At 36.0% G+C, this 15,065-nt stretch overlaps 1 protein-coding gene and 1 pseudogene across 3 annotated transcripts in view; both read left to right on the plus strand.

The window, feature by feature from the left end:
• ZCWPW2 (zinc finger CW-type and PWWP domain containing 2) overlaps positions 1–15,065 on the plus strand; it is a 159,094-nt gene that overhangs the window by 73,988 nt on the left and 70,041 nt on the right. The gene's annotated exons all lie outside the window — the stretch shown is intronic.
• On the plus strand, positions 419–817 carry LOC119625797 (large ribosomal subunit protein eL34-like; annotated as a pseudogene).

Here is a 15,065-nt window from a genome sequence, read left to right on the forward strand (position 1 = left end):
ACCACTTGGGTTACAGAGTGAGGCCCTAACATTATTAGTCTAAAAGCTAGTGTATGCAACTTTGGCTTATAACTCTATATTTTGTTTTCTGCATAACTTAAGAGACGATGCTCTTCAAAGAATTACTAGTTTATATTTTTGGGCAAACAACATATAAAGATGAAATTTCGTGACAACAACTGAAAGGGGCAGGGATGAAGCTGTTAAAGGAGCAGAATTTGTGTATGTTGTGGAAGATAAGCTGGTATAAATTCAAATTAAAGTGTTATAACTTAAGGATGTAATTCTCATATTAAACATAAAGAAAACAGCTGTCGAAAGACAGAGATAGTTCTGAAAGTTCTAGCCAGAGCAATTAGGCAAGAAAAAAGACATAAAGATATCTAGTTTCCAGGGATGTTGTCAGGAGGCACTCAGAATGGACCAGGATTTGACATACCATCGTAGGGTTTCCTATAATACAACCACTAATAAAACTAGGCTGTCCTGAATCCCTGGTAATAGAATTGTTTACCTTTATACAAACAAGGTTGAGAAAGCACCAAATCTGCATGTGGTGTGTGCCCAGGCAGACTTAGAGGGGTTCATGCTGTAAGGCCTACATTTCTTATGAGATTGTCCAAAACAAAGAAACATGCCAGCAGGCCCTATGGTGTTTCCATATGTACTAAATGTTTTCATGACAGGATCAAGTGTGCTTTCCTTATTGAGGAGCAGAAAATTGTTGTGAAATTGTTTAAAGTACAAGCACAGAGTCAGAAAGCTAAATAAAAAAATGAAGCCTTTTTTAAGTAACAAAAATTAAAAGTCTTTAAAAAAAGATCCAAATTGGACAGAAAGAAGTAAAATTATCTTTCTTTGCAGATGATATGATCTTATAAGTAGAAAACCTTAAAGATTCCACACAAAAAAATTAGAACCAATAAGTGAATTCAACAAAGCAGCAGAAACACACAGAAATTCAGTTGCATTTCCATACACTAAAGAATGCCAAAAGATAATTATAAAAATGACTCCATTTACAATGGCATCAAAAAGAATAAACCACCTGAGAATTAACCAAGAAGATCAAATACTTGTACAATGAAAACTATAAAACATTGGTGAACAAAGTTAAAGAAGATATAAATAAATAGATAGAAACATGTTCCATGTTCACAGATTGGAACTTACTATTGTTAAAATGTTAATACTGACTGGATGTGGTGGCTCATGCCTTTAATCCCAGCATTTTGGGAGGCTGAGGAGGATGTAACACTTGGGGCCAGGAGTTCGAGACCCGCTTGGCCACCATGGAAAAACCCCATCTCTACTAAAAATACAAAAATTAGCTAGGCACGTTGGCACATGCCTATAATACCAGCTAGTTGAGTGGCTGAAGCATGAGAATCGCTTGAATCCGGGAGGCAGAGGTTGCAGTGAGCTGAGATTGTGCCACTACACTCCAGCCTGGGCTGCAGAGTGAGACTCTGTCTCCAAAAAAAAAAAAAAAAAAAAAAAAAGTCAATACTACCCAAAGCAATGTACAGAGTCAATGCAATCCCTATTAAAATCCTAATGATATTTTTGCATGAATAGCAAAACCCATCCTAAATTTATTTGGAATCTTAAGGGACCCTGAATAGCCAAAACAATCTTGAAGAACTAAGCTAGAGGACTCACACTTCCTGATTTCAAAACTTAGGACAAAGCTACAGTAAACCTATAGATAAGTGGAATAGAATAGACAGCCCAGAAATAAGTTCTCATGTAAATAGTCAAATTATTCTTGACAGTAGGGCAAAGACCATTGAATGGGGAAAGGACAATCTTATCACCAAATAGTGCTAGGAAAATTGGCTATTCACATGCAAAAAAATGAAGCTAGACCCTTACCTAAAACCATGTACAAAAATGAGTTCATAATAGATCAAAGACCTAAATGTAAGACCTAAAACTATAAAGTCTTAGAAGAAAACACAGGGCAGTAACTAGTGGCATATACCAACAATGGAATATTATTCTGCCTTAAATAGAAAGAAAATACTGACATGCTACATCATGATGGAACCATGAAGATATTACGATAAGTGAAATAATGCAATCACACAAAGACAAATACCATATGATTCCATTTATACGAAGTACTTAGAACAGTCAAAATTTCCGGGCGCAGTGGCTCATGCCTGTAATCCCAGCACTTTGGGAGGCTGAGGCCGGTGGATCATAAAGTCAGGAGATTGAGACCATCCTGGCTAACATGATGAAACCCCATCTCTACTAAAAATAAAAAATAAACAAAATAAAAAAATAGCCGGGCGTGGTGGCGGGTGCCTGTATTCCCAGCTACTCTGGAGGCTGAGGTGGGAGAATGGCGTGAATCCTGCAGACAGAGCTTGCAGTGAGCCGAGATCGCCTCACTGCACTCCAGCCTGGGCGAAAGAGCAAGACTCTGTCACAAAAAAAAAAAAAAAAAAAAAAAAAATAGTAGTCAAAATTATAGAGACAAAGTAGAATGGTGCTGCCAGGGGCTGAGGGAAGTAGAGAATGGGAAGTTATTGTTTAATGGGCACAGAATTTCAGTTTTCAAGATGAAAACAGTATGGAGATAGATGGTGGTGATGATTGCACTACATTATAAATGTATTTAGTGACACCAAACTGTACATTTAAAATAGTTAAGATGGTCGATTTTATGTGTATTTTATCACAATAAAAAATTACAGAAAGCATGTGTTCAACATTTACATCACTCTAGTAATTACTTATAGAAATAACCATGAACATGTGCTGCAGGGCTATTTTTTTAAGCTGATGCATGTTATAGAATTCTTCCCCATTAGTACAAATGATTTTTCTTTTATATTTAGTAGGTACATGTCTGTAGAACCCATGATTTAAAAGTTTATTTTGTAGCTTGATAGGTTACATGATTTAGTGTAGCGTTTTAGTGTAGAGTAGTGTAGTGTTTGCTCTTCATGCAAGTCTTGTTGTGCATTAGAAAGCTTTACCAAACAAAAACAATAACAAAAACGGAGAACTGCCTGAGCCTCACTCTACTGGATCAATTAAACCAGAATCTCTTGGAAAAGGGCCAGGCATAAGCATTTTTAAGTTCCTCAAGCATTCGAAGCTCCTTAAGTTTTAAGGAGAGAGAACCTCTGATTAAGTTTTTCTCAACTTGAGACATTACAGTTTTGTTGGTTTTATCCCTACTAGTGTAGTAGTCTAACTTTGTTTATGGCTTATAGCTTTCTGTTGGCTTTCTTTGGTGTACTTCTTTTGTTAGCCTTTCACTTTCATTTGCCTGGACTGGAAATTATGCTTACTGCCATAAGCTCACATGTCTAACCCAATAGTAATCAGTTTAACTGAACACAACATTGAGGTCATTCTTGTCGTTCAATATTATTTATAATTTGTAGATATTGCTGATTCAGAATTTGGACTTAATGTTTATAGCATGTTTAAGGTGATCATCTAGCTTGTAGGTGGCATAGAGCCATTATAATTTTTCTTGGGCATAAATAATGTATTCCTATTAGCAGTATAGTACAACCAGTAATTGCTCAGACTGCACTTTTGTAGTTTTTTATGTTGCCAAGAAGAAGTAGATGGTTCATCCCTGATGCTAAGATGCTCCTATAGTAAAAATGTAGCTTGTATTATCCATGATGTGAATGGATATTTTTGGCCATATATCTTAGTGGTCTGCTTATCATTGTATGTAAGATATTCCTATATAGATATGGAATTATTTTGGGGGGGGGTCCCAGAGATCGTTTGGGTATTTATCCATTGTATTATGAAGTTTACCCATATTTTCTAGGGAAATGGAAAGGGAGCATTGCCATATTGCTAAACTTGAGCTTTACAGCTCCAATAATGCTGCTTTCTAATTGTGATAGTCATTAATATTGTTGATCAGCTTTCTAGATCTCTGCCTTCCTGCTGCAAAGTAAAAGTGCACATTTGGCACCCTCATGGTAGGTAGGGCCAGTGCCTTGTGAATGAAAGTGATGAATGTCATTTGTTTGAGCACTTCACTGTGAGTGAAATATCATCCAGAGTTCTTTCTTTCCATGGCACAGTGACTGGTAATGTTTGAGGTGTCGGTTTGCTGTTGCCTCAGCCTGGATCCTGAGGGACTGCATTCAACATGTGCTGTGATGACTCCAATAGCAAAAAGAGGCCACAAATGTTTATATCAATCATATATTGAGTCCATATATGTAGGCTAAAGATAGGGAGATCTTTTAAACATAATATTTAAAGTCTAACAGACATCACCACTATTTGACATATGGAAGAAACGGAGACTCAGGCTACATGTCTACTCCAATGTCTGTTGGCTAAATGACAGGGCAATGGTTAGAATCCATGTATCAAGTCCAAATTCTTTTCTCTTTGTACGCTATGCCAACATATATATGCATAAGCAGTGGCCTAATTTATTTTTGAATGTTTTCTCACATTTGTACCTACAATGAGGAAATTTTTTGGTTTTTAATACATGTTGAATGATGGAAGTCTCTGGTAGACTTGCTCTTTCCTTGCTGCTCAATGCTCCCCTATGAAGGAATAGAGACCAAGAAGAACAGGCAGAATTCTTATTTTCAAGTTACATTTGCAGTGGTCATTTGACCAGTACATCTGGATTAACATCTAATTAAAAAGTGTTTTGCTTCTAAGATTCATTAGGATCCAAATTCTAAGATGTAGTCTGTGATAAGGATTAGTAAACGAGTTTGTAGCTTCATCATCTGGCAGCATTTTGCCATCAGAGTAAGGGAGTGAAACTGGATACGGATTTATTAGCCAACACACTGGAAAAATACACTGGAAAATAAAAACTAAAAACTAAAAAACTCTTGCACCATGTTCCTACTAGCAAATAATCTTGTACAGCTACCAAACTCTCAGTAAAATTTTATTATACTAATCCCATAGTTGGCATAAAATTTGCTGTAATTTTGCGATTATTAGATTCAACCTTTGTTTGTTTTCTAAACATCCTTTAGTTTTTGTCCTGGAGAAAGGTTGAAGGAATTAGAACATGACTCTATAACTGTGATATATTTGTGAATAATCTGCCAAGAAAAACTTTGGTAGTAATTTACAATAGGAAAAGAATAAAGTTGTCAAAGTGGTTAACATAGTGGTTAAAAATACAGGCTCTAGAATCAGGTTCTTTGGGCTTGAAGGATAGCTCTGCTACCTACTAATGCTTGACCTAAGACAAGTCATTTAACTTTTACAAATCCCAGATGTCTTATCGTTTTTATTTATTTATTTGTTTATATTTTGAGATGGAGCCTCACTCTGCCACCCAGGCTGGAGTGCAGTGGCACAGTCTCAGCTCACTGCAAGCTCTGCTGCTCCAGTTCAAGCGATTCTCCTGCCGTTCTCCTGTCTCAGCCTCCCAAATAGCAGGGATTACAGGCATCTGCCACTGCGCCTGGCTAATTTTTGTAGTTTTAGTAGAGACAGGGTTTCGCCAGGTTGGCCAGGCTGGTCTTGAACTCCTGACCTTTTGATCCACCCACCTCAGCCTCCCAAAGTGCTGGGATTACAGGTGTGAGCCACCGTGCCCAGCCACCTTATCTTTAAAATAGAAATTGTGATAGCATCTGCCTTATAAAGTGGGTATGAGTGTTAATTGAGATAATACATGTAACGCATTTAGCATATGCTTGTCATGCAGTAGGCTCTCAATAAATGTTAGTTGTTAGTGTTCATTGGAAGTAACTGGTTAAATATACAGTTAAATTATCTATTTCCTTTCCCTAGTACCCCATGTCTATAGGAGAGAGTACCAAAAAGATGCTGAGAACAATAAGGTGGAGAATAGTATCTTTTATTTTGACTAAGATCATATATAGAAAATGACATGATTTTAATGATCTTTATCAACAAACACAATGCTCCCAGAAATTGAGAGAAGTAGAGCTAGCTGATCATCTTATTCTTTGATTCTTCAGTACATGACTGAAATGAGACCATTGCTGCAATGTTTTCATAGTTTAGTGTAAACAGAAGTGTCAAGAACTACTGAAAGCAGGAAATAAGTTAGAGCCTTCTTAATCTGACTACTTGGTGAATGAGTAAGCCCAATATCAGCAGTGTCTCCAGAATACTTTGGATTTGTTTGATAGAATTTGGAAGGAGAACAGGAAATACTATATTTCATGTTCTTTGCAACTGAATGAAACCAGTTTCTTTCCCTATCTCTATTCTGCTTTTTGGATTCACTCACGTTTATATATGCTGACTTCGCAGCACCAACTAAATTGTTGAATTCACCTCTATCATCTCTCAACTTCATCTCTTATAAATTTAGATAGCTGTGAACTTGTACTGAAGTTAAAAGTCCAAACCAAATAATATGACCAACTTCACTCAGTATATAAAGAATGGAACAGTTGGCTACATTTTCCATCATCAAATGCATGAAAAATATATCAGCTAGGTTTCTCATATTGACTCTTCAATGGAACAGCAATATTCTTTTCTAAGAAATTTCAATATATAGCTTTCTTGATTTTCTAAAAGTGCTTATTTTCTGTTTAAAAAACATGATTCAGATCATTGTTTTTAAGCCAACATACAGGACTCATAAAATTGCCCTCAGAGTCATTTCTCTTATAAGTAAACTTGCCTTATAATGAGATTTTTTATGTTGGGGTTCTTAAATTAGTAAATAGCTGGAGAGTAACTTCTTGTTACATTCTTCCATCAAGAATGGTGAAGTCCAAAACTCAAAATCAGATAATAGAAAGTTTATAATTGTGTATATTTATAATGGTATATATTCTTTATCATTTTCCTTTCATTAATTCTTCCCTTTACCTTATTTTTACACATTCATATATATTGCATTAATAGTGCTGACATCATGAAGCAGGACTTATGTAGGGAGTATGATATCCTAGCATTTTTAAAAATGAGATATTAGGTCATGCAAATATTTGTAAGAAAGAGGAGGATATAGTATTAAATTTTGTGGATTTCCTCCTTTATCTTTGTTATTACAAGCAAGTGTTATTCCCTTTCATGAGTACGCATTATACTTCTTCATCTTACTTTTTCACTTTTAACTTTTAAGTTCAGAAGTACACATGTAGGATGTGCACGTTTGTTACGTAGGTAAGTGTGTGCCATGGTGGTTTGCAGCACAGGTCATCCCATCACCCAGGTATTAAACCCAACATCCCTTAGCTACTCTTCCCTATCTTTTCCATCGTTCTACTCCTCACCCTCTGACCGGCCCCAGTGTGTGTTGTCTCTCCCCTTGTGTCTATTTGGTCTCATTTAGCTCCCACTTAAAAGTGAGAACATGCAATGTTTGGTTTTCTGTTCCTGCATTAGATGGCTAAGGATAATGGCCTCTAGCTCCATCCATGTCTGTGCAAAGGATATGATCTCATTCCTTCTTATGGCTGCACAGTATTTCATGTTGTGTGTGTACCACATTTTCTTTATCCAGTCTATCATTGATTGGCATCCAGGTTGATTCCATGAATATGCTATTGTGAATAGTGCTACAGTGAACATATGTGTGCATGTGTCTTTATAATAGAGTGATTTGTATTCCTTTGGGTCTATACCCAGTAATGGGATTGCTGGGTCTAATGGTATTTCTGTTTCAAGATCTTTGAGGAATCACCACACAGTCTTCCACAATGGTTGAACTAATTTACACTCCCGCGATCAGTGTATAAGTGTTCCCTTTTCTCTACAACCTCACCAGCATCTGTTATTTTTTGGCTTTTTAGTAATAGCCATTCTGACTGGTGTGAGATGGTCACTCATTGTGGTTTTGATTTGTATTTTTCTGATGATCAGTGATGTTGAACTTTCTTTCATAGGCTTGTTGGCAGCATGTATGTCTTCTTTTGAGAAGTGTCTGTTCATGTACTTGGCCCACTTTTAAATGGAGCTGTTTGTTATTTTCTTGTAAATTTGTTTAAGTTCTTATAGATGGTGGATATTAGACTTTTATCAGATGAATAGATTGCACAAAGTTTCTCCCATTCTGTAGGTTGCCTGTTTACTCTGTTGATAGTTTCTTTTGCTGTACAGAAGCACTTTAGTTTAACTAGATCCCATTTGTCAATTTTTGTTTTTGTTGCAATTGCTTTTGACTTTTGTCATGAAATCTTTGCCTGTGCCTATGTTCTGAATGGTATTGCCTAGTTTTTTTTTTTTTTTTCCAGTGTTTTTATAGTTTTGGGTGTTACATTTAAGTCTTTATTTCATCTTGAGTTAATTTTTGTAAATGGTGTAAGGAAGGGGTCCAGTTTCAATTTTCTAGATATGGCTAGCCAGTTCTCCCAGCAGCTTCTATTAAATAGGGAATCCTTTCCACAGTGATTATTTTTGTCAATTTTGTTGAAGATCAGATAGCTTAGGTATGTGGCCTTATTTCTGGGTTCTCTATTATGTTTCATTGGTCTATCTATCTGTTCTTGTACCAGTACCATGCTTGTACTAGTACCATGCTGTTTTAGTTACTGTAGCCCTGTAGTATAATTTGAAGTCAGGTAGCATGATGTCTCCAGCTTTGTTCTCTTCACTTAGGATTGTTTTGGCTATTCAGGCTCTTTTTCAGTTCCATATGAATTTTAAAAAAGCTTTTTCTAATTCTGTGAAGAATGTCAATAGTAGTTTAATGGGAATAACATTGAATCTATAAATTACCTTGGGCAGTACGGCCATTTTCATAATATTGATTCTTCCTGTCCATGAGCATGGATGATTTTCCATTTGTTTCTGTCCTCTCTGATTTCTTTGAGCAGTGGTTTGTCATTCTCCTTGAAGAAGTCCTTCACTTCCCTTGTTAGCGGTATTCCTAGATATTTTATTCTTTTTGCGGCAGTTGTGAATGGAAGTTCATTTGCAGTTTTGCTCTCAGTTTGCTTGTTGTTGGTGAACGCTAGCAATTTTCATGTATTGATGTTGTGTCCTGATACTGTGTTGAAGCTGCTTGTCAGTTGGACTGAGACAGTGGCGTTTTCTAGACATAGGATTATGTCATTTGCAAATAAAGATAATTTGACTTTCTCCTTTCCTATTTGAATACTATTTCTTTCTCTTGCTTGATTGTCCTGGCCATAACTTCCAATACTGTGTTGAGTAGGAGAGATGAGAGAGGCCATCCTTATCTTGTTTCAGTTTTCAAGGGGAATGCTTCCAGCTTTTGCATTCAGTATGATGTTGGCTGTGGGTTTGTCTTTTATGGTTCTTATTATTTTAAGGTATGTTCCTTCAATACGTAGTTTATTGATAGTTTTTTACATGAAGGGATGTTGAATTTTATCAAAGGTCTTGTCTGCATCTATTCAATAGATAATCATGTGTTCTTTTCTGATTCATCACATTTATTGATTTGCATATGTTGAACCAACCTTGCATGCCGGGGATGAAGCCAACTTAATCATGGTGGATAAGCTTTTTGATGTGCTGCTGGATTTGGTTTGCCTGTATTTTGATGAGGATTTTTGCATTGATGTTCATCAAGGATATTGACCTGAAGTTTTATTTTTTGTTGTTGTTGTATCTATACCAAGTTTTGGTATCAGGATGATACTGGCCTCATAGAATGAGTTAGGGAGGAGTCCCTCCTTCTCTATTTTTTGGAATAGTTTCAGTAGGAATGGCATCATCTCTTCTTTATACCTCTGACCTCTACCTTTCCTTTAAAGTATCTTCTAGTAAAGGATCAGGTCCAGTCCATGAATTAGGTGAAATCCAGTATCCCCAAATGCTAAACAATGCTGACTAAACTAGTTTTGAAAGTAAATTTAGGATTATCACTTCTTTACCATTTGTTTAGCTCACAGAATATGTACTGATTCTGCATCACATATTTAACCATCTTCTTTACCTAGATTTCTCACCTGCCCTTATAATTCTATCATTAAACATAGAATCCGAGCATCTGTTTGTAATAAATACAACCAGGGTTTCCCCTTAAACACATATTCTATAAAAAACAAGCAAGTATGGAGTAGAAAATAGCATCCAAGTATACTAACATTCTTTTCAGTTCAGGTCTTGATATCCATTAATATTGTTGCCTAAAATTTTGTAGGCTAATCCTGAGTTTTTAAAGACTCAGTGCAAATGAGTGCATGCTTATTTCATGGCTGATTTAAACCTGTACACTTCTTGCAGTTCTATTTAATGTCTCTAGCTGCAGCAGTCTGCCTGGCTAGAGCAGTGGAAGATAACAGCACTTTAGATAAGCACTGGCCTTAAAAATTATCTGTTGACTCTATGCTCATTTGCTTCTTGTGTTGTGTTCATCAATATGTTACTAATACTTCACTATCATTTTACATAGCAGAGTTTACAACTGCTTTTTTTGCTACAGACTTGATGAATTTCAGTTTTCTTAAAAATAAAAATTCTACACCTTGAAATCAGAATATGTAAAATACTTTAAACTGTACACAGTCAGTGTTTTTATTCCTTTTAAAAAATTATATTAAAATAGATATAGGATAAAGTTTACCATTTTAATCATTCTTAAATGTACAGTTCATTGGTGATTTAAGTTTTTAACTACTGATTAATTGTCCTAAAAATTTTTTCCTAAGCAATATGAAAGTGACCAATGCCACATGGCAGTTTCTCATCATTTTCAACACCACTTATTTTTTTATGATATGAGCTAAGGAACTCTTTATAACACCATCTTTGATAGTTAGGCAATAGAATTACCTTGTAGGGAAACAATATCATTTGTAGTGGCTGAGCACAGAAACTCTCTAGGTTGTCTGTGTATGAATTACAACTCTGTCTTACTCTCTATGTAAACTTGTGCAAGTTCTAAACTCAGTGCCTCTGCTTTCTCATCTGTAAAATGAGGATTCTAGTATCTATTTTATAAGCTTGTTAAAAAGCTAAATGAGTTATCTGTGAAGCGCTTAGGATGTTGCCTGTCAGTACTATATAAGCATTGAAGAAATTAGTTAAGTTTAAAATATTAGGTTCATTAAATTGTAGAACTCCTATAGAAATTAAATATATACATGGCCAACTTCTCTCTATTGTGAATAGAGTTCCTGTGTCATTTTTTGGATTGTAGACATCAAATGATAACCTCACATAATCTTCATTTGTTGTTAAGAGTGCTAAGGTTCAGGTTAAGTGATTTGCCTGAAGTTACACAGCAGCAGAACCAGGACTCAAGCTCAGATCTTATGATTACAAACTCTAGGTTTTTATATTGTATGTCAACCTGTTTGAAATTTACATTGGGGTGTCTGATTCTCATCTTCATAAGCATACCAAATTCATAATAAACTATCATTTGTAAACGGGAAAACCGCACAGGCCTTCTTATTGATCAACTGTTGTTAATTCAGCCAACCTGATTAATTAGTTTAACCTTTAACCGGGGTCTTTCAAAGCTGAATAAAGATGTGAAAGGTCTTTTGGTCATGCTTAGGGCATTGATTTCTTGCCGTGGATTTGAAGGCTCTTCATGTTGTCATTAAAACCTAGGATTTATTTCATTCCCTTTTAACATAGCAGTAACTGGTTGTTATTAATACAAATGTTGTTATCCTGTTGTCGTCGTTCGTTTTGTGTTTTTTTATTTGTTTGTTTATATTTGTTTGTTTTGATCTACTCTTGGTTCCCAGGCTTGCTGGTCATCAAATTCTGCTGTAGAGCTCCTTAAAAATACATATTCTTGGCCGGGCGCGGTGGCTCACGCCTGTAATCCCAGCACTTTGGGAGGCCGAAGCAGGTGGATCACGAGGTCAGGAGATTGAGACCATCCTGGCTAACATGGTGAAACTCTGTCTCCACTAAAAATACAAAAAATTAGTCAGGAGTGGTGGCGGGCACCTATAGTCCCAGCTACTAGGGAGGCTGAGGCAGGAGAATGGTGTGAACCTGGGAGGTGGAGGTTGCAGTGAGCTGAGATCGCACCACTGCATTCCAGCCTGGGCAACAGAAGTCACTGTCTTTGGTAAATCTCAAGAACCACTGTATAGCAGATTATTTTCCCAAAAATATTTTCTGTGTGGTACTGGAATTAACTAACGAAGATATTTATGTGAATGTGCCTTGCATTTATTGTGTTTATGGAATGTATGAAAGTATTTATGAAACTGTGGTACTGAAGAAGCCAGGAAAATCTTGGGCAGGATTGTGACATTAAACTCCCTCGTCCTTTTAAGTATGTTTCTTCTTTTGGTGGTGCCTGATTTTCTCTCTGCTGTGACAGCCAGAGCCCTCTCACTTTCTCTTCTCAAAATCTGATTTCAGGTCTATCACACTATATGACTGGCGTATTGGTGGTATAAAAATTGTTTTCTAAAAGGATGTCACTCCAGATAATGGACAAACCTAAAATGTCAAATTGGGGCTTCTTTAAAAAATATTGCCATATGCAGCAGTTGTGTATTCCTTTCAGATAGGAAAAGAGCTTAGATATTCAAAATCTTTAGTAAATATATGTTAAAGTCTAGGTGAATACAAAGCTTATCTAGTACCTTGTGATTTTTCCGATTGGTTCATTGGAGCCATTTTATCATAAACCGCTTGATTTCCTACCTCCCTACCCCTACCTGCAATGTTGCAGGGGGTACCCAGTTAGGAATCTGATCTTCTGTCTTGATATTTTCAAATAATTTCAAGCCAAGTAATGGAATTACAGTATAAAGATTTGACTCCCAAATTTTCTTATTATTTTTCTCTGCCTAATTTCTTCTCCAGTGCCCATTGCATTCTTGGCATTATCTCTCAATCTGATGTAAGGGATCACACTAAACAGAGCTAGCCTTTTTTTTCTTTTTCTTTTTTTCTTTGTCAGCTTTAATAGTTTACACTTTGCAGTGGCATGGGGAGTGGGATACACAAGTTGTTTTGATCTTAAAATTCTGCTGAGTTAAGGAAGCAAAATTACTATTTGTGTCTGTAGGAAACTTAAGCAGAGTAAGCAACAACTCAGTAATTTTTTTAAGCAATATTTGCTTCAAGTATTCAATAATTTGAATAAGCTGTTTAAATAATCCAGATTTGATTGTTTGAAGATCGTATGAACCTATGTTAAAGTGACCGGTGAGCAGAAAGGCAGATATTATTAGAAAGCCAACGAGGCTAACTAAAGCTATGGCTTCTCTAATGCACATGGGTATAATGTAGCATTCTTCTAGTTTCTATCAAAGGAACAGGGATGTTCTTACTGTCTGGATTACTGGTTGCTGTTGCAGAAATCCAATTTAAAGAAGACAAGATATCCTAGTGATTAAGTTTCTACTGAACTGCTTTAAGTGAAAACGATCTGCCCAACAGAGGAAAAGAGCGATAGCTTTGGCACAATAGTAAATAGAATGATGCGTCAGTGCAATACATGGTTAGAATCAGTGAGCTACGTTGCAACTTTGAATGTATAAATAGCAGCAATTGACATAAATCTCTAGACAGACACTTTATAATAGGTGGTAGTATTGGTTTTTAAACATTTAGTGGTGATGCAGTCCAAAGGATAATAATGTTTTGTTTCTTTAGATTGTGAGATCTATGACTTATATCCACATGTTGCTAAAGACATATAAGAAATAATTTAAAGAAATGATCAATATTTGAAATCATATCAATGAATTTTTGAAGTTTGTAAGTATGTGTCATTCCCGTTTTCTAGATTTTAAATATATAAACATTGTGTATAAAAGATACATTTTCTAAATTGGAGGTGCTTATATTTGCAGTTAGCCTTAATATTGATATTTGATAATTTTAGATTATAGATGTTGTCATTGTACCTAGAGTATTGTTATAAGGTTCTCCCATTCCCCAGATTGGTCATACTGAGAACATTTGATTGAATTACTTTAAAGTTATGTACCATTTTTTATGTAACATTATACTTGACATTAGACAGACACTTTTTTCAAGAAAAAAAATGCTACCAATACTAGAGGATAAATCACTGACCTATGAAATACTTTACCCAAAATGAAGTTTTATATTATTTTAGTATCATTGTAATACCAGGTCATCATTATGTTTGTAAAATTTTCTTTTTCCTTTGTAGAGGGTAATCACATAATTCGGGATTAAAAAATGTAGCAGCCTTTCGTTTTCATCTCGTTTCTTGACTGGGTTGTTTTTCATGCCACCTTGAACGAAATATGTCTATTTATACTACTCAGTAAATATCTACTGAACTCCTATTATTTGAAATTCTTCTAGGTTCCAAAGTGAACAAAATAGACAAAATGAAATGCCCTCATAAAATTTAGATTAGTGGAATAAGACATGTAATAAAGAAATAAATAAGAAAAAAATCATAGTATGTTAGTTATTTTTGAGTGCTATGTAGAAAAATTAGTTCAATAGGCAGAGTAAAGAAGTAGAATACCAAGGGGTGGGAAGGAAAGACTGTCACCTCCCTATGTATTCTAATATTCAAAGTCACGTAGCTAGGACATTCTTCCCTACAATTAACCAAACACCACTGGTTGGTTGATAATAATTTTTGTCTTGATTGTATTTTTCTTTCTTTTACTGCAAAAACTAGTCAGGCCCCTTACATTTTCGTATGTCAGGGGAGTTTTCTGTTGTGATGGTCACAAGCAGAGTTTGCTTGTTTTCCTGACCTGAGTTCCTTGAGGGTGGGCAGGGCGGACTGGGAACACAGAGGCCAGGACCACTGCAAGGGAGACACAGGAACAGCAAGGCAGAGAAGATAGTCTCTCACACTTAGAAGAGAACAAACGTCTGTCAGTGCCCTGGGCATGGGGCAGTACCCTGAAGAAGAACAGCTCCATGGTATACCCAGGGAAGTTGAACCCATGCTCTCAAGAGTCCTAGCCTCTGAAAAGATTCTTTTGTCAAGGTGTGGCAAAGAAGCTGTTGGGTTGCCTAACTTCAAGGGACGTGAACGAAAATAATATTCATGTAACTGTGATAGGCTGAAGAGCAGTGATCCGCCCTCATTTTTCAAGCACCTTTTAGGCACAATGCCTTTCCGATTTATGTGAACCTAGGGAATGTAAAAGGTGGCCCCAAAATAACAGAGATCCAATTTCTTATTATCCTGGTTGGATGCGCACTGTCACATTCAA

The sequence above is a fragment of the Chlorocebus sabaeus genome, chromosome 15, assembly GCF_047675955.1.
Source record: "Chlorocebus sabaeus isolate Y175 chromosome 15, mChlSab1.0.hap1, whole genome shotgun sequence".
Taxonomy (NCBI): domain Eukaryota; kingdom Metazoa; phylum Chordata; class Mammalia; order Primates; family Cercopithecidae; genus Chlorocebus; species Chlorocebus sabaeus.